This window comes from Austrofundulus limnaeus, unplaced genomic scaffold (genome assembly GCF_001266775.1).
Source record: "Austrofundulus limnaeus strain Quisiro unplaced genomic scaffold, Austrofundulus_limnaeus-1.0 Scaffold699, whole genome shotgun sequence".
NCBI classification, from domain to species: domain Eukaryota; kingdom Metazoa; phylum Chordata; class Actinopteri; order Cyprinodontiformes; family Rivulidae; genus Austrofundulus; species Austrofundulus limnaeus.
The window spans coordinates 119,334-120,790 of record NW_013953101.1 but is presented as its reverse complement, the minus strand read 5'-3'; the positions used below and the strand labels follow the sequence as shown (position 1 = coordinate 120,790).

Below are 1,457 nucleotides of genomic sequence, written 5' to 3'. Positions count from 1 at the left end.
GTTTTTTTGATTGAAATTTATGATTTTTTTTAAATAATAAATATTTCAAGAGAAATCCTACTTGTTAAGCATGATGAATGTTAAAATCAATGCTTCTTGTCAATTAGCAAAATATCTCATTAACCAAATGTGCCGAAACTCTTAGAAAATAATCCATGAATGAATGAATGTACATTTACATCTCAGTCATTACCACTTGAGGTCAACCTAATTCAAGATGGCCTCCACAGCTGAATAGGCTTTTTTTTTATAGGAATGAGTTCATTAGTTTGTTTTTTTCTAAACCGTTTTTGAGTTTCTCTGCTCTGATCTCTGTTGTTGATAAGGCTGCAGACAACAGGTTACACACAGCCAAACATGTTCACCTGCAGCAGTGCTCAGCCTGTTTTATTTCTGACAGAATCCTCCTTTCTCTTCCACAGCACACACACACACACACACACACACACACACACGCACTCTACAAGCCCACCACGGGGGCGTCAGTGTGACCCAGTGAAGGAGGCAGCCTCACCTTAGTGATGTGCTGTGATGTCCGCAGAGGATCCGCTTCGAAGGTTCGGAAGGACGCGCGCGCTCTGCAGTGTTTAGATCAGCTCTCCTCGCGCTGCTGCTGCTGCTGCTGCTGCTGTTGCCATGGTTATCTCCATCTGCAGTCCCACCCCTCTGCCTCCTGCCTCTCTGAACTCCATCTCTCCCTCTCCGGGTTTTAATCCGCCAAAGTGCCGCAGYGTCTGGGTGCGAGTTCAGGAAAACGCTCCCGTTCGTCAGCCCCACTGTTTCTGTTCCGTCCGAATTATGGAGACTTTCACAAAGCTGATGTGTGCATGTGTGTGTGTGCATGTGTGTGTGTGTGTGTCCTGACGAACCAGCAGGTCGGGCTGACGTCACGTTCTCCCTCCCATCCATGAAGCGTCAAAGCGGCCAAAAGCTTTACGAAAACATGCGACAGATTATCGGAAAGAGTGCGCCTGACCGACAGCGCGCGCAACCGCGACACTGAAGCAGGATAATTGTTTTACAGAGTAATAGAAAACGATAGAGATGGCTGAAACTGAAAGATTGTGACAACAGTAAAACAACTGATGCATAACATGAAAYAAAACATATAAAATAGTCTAACAAAACAAAATAATGTTGACTTAATAAAAGGAACTTGTGTATGAAATAAATAATTGTGTTTCCCTGTCAGGGCATCCTGTTACAGCTGCACTTGTTCGTATCCCAGCTACTGGATATCTCTGAAGTGGGGGAGACCTGGGACAGTGTAAGGGATGGTTGCAACATGTGGTTTTTCTGCAAACAGAAACAAGCTAGAGCAGTGGTTCCCAAACTTTTTATCTTCTGACCCACAAAATATCCACGGCAAAAACGTGTGACCCCAAATATTACTGGTCTGAGTACACAAACTTTGTTAATAACCCTAAAAACACAGGCTTTTTGACAATCTAAACAGC

At 44.1% G+C, this 1,457-nt stretch overlaps 1 protein-coding gene across 1 annotated transcript in view; it reads right to left on the bottom strand.

Annotated features, from left to right (window-relative positions):
• fam135b (family with sequence similarity 135 member B) overlaps window positions 1-773 on the bottom strand; it is a gene marked incomplete in the record, with an annotated part of 86,586 nt that extends 85,813 nt beyond the window's left edge. The window contains 1 exon segment of the mRNA XM_014027924.1: window positions 515-773.
• Between the last annotated feature and the right edge of the window lie 684 nt (window positions 774-1,457).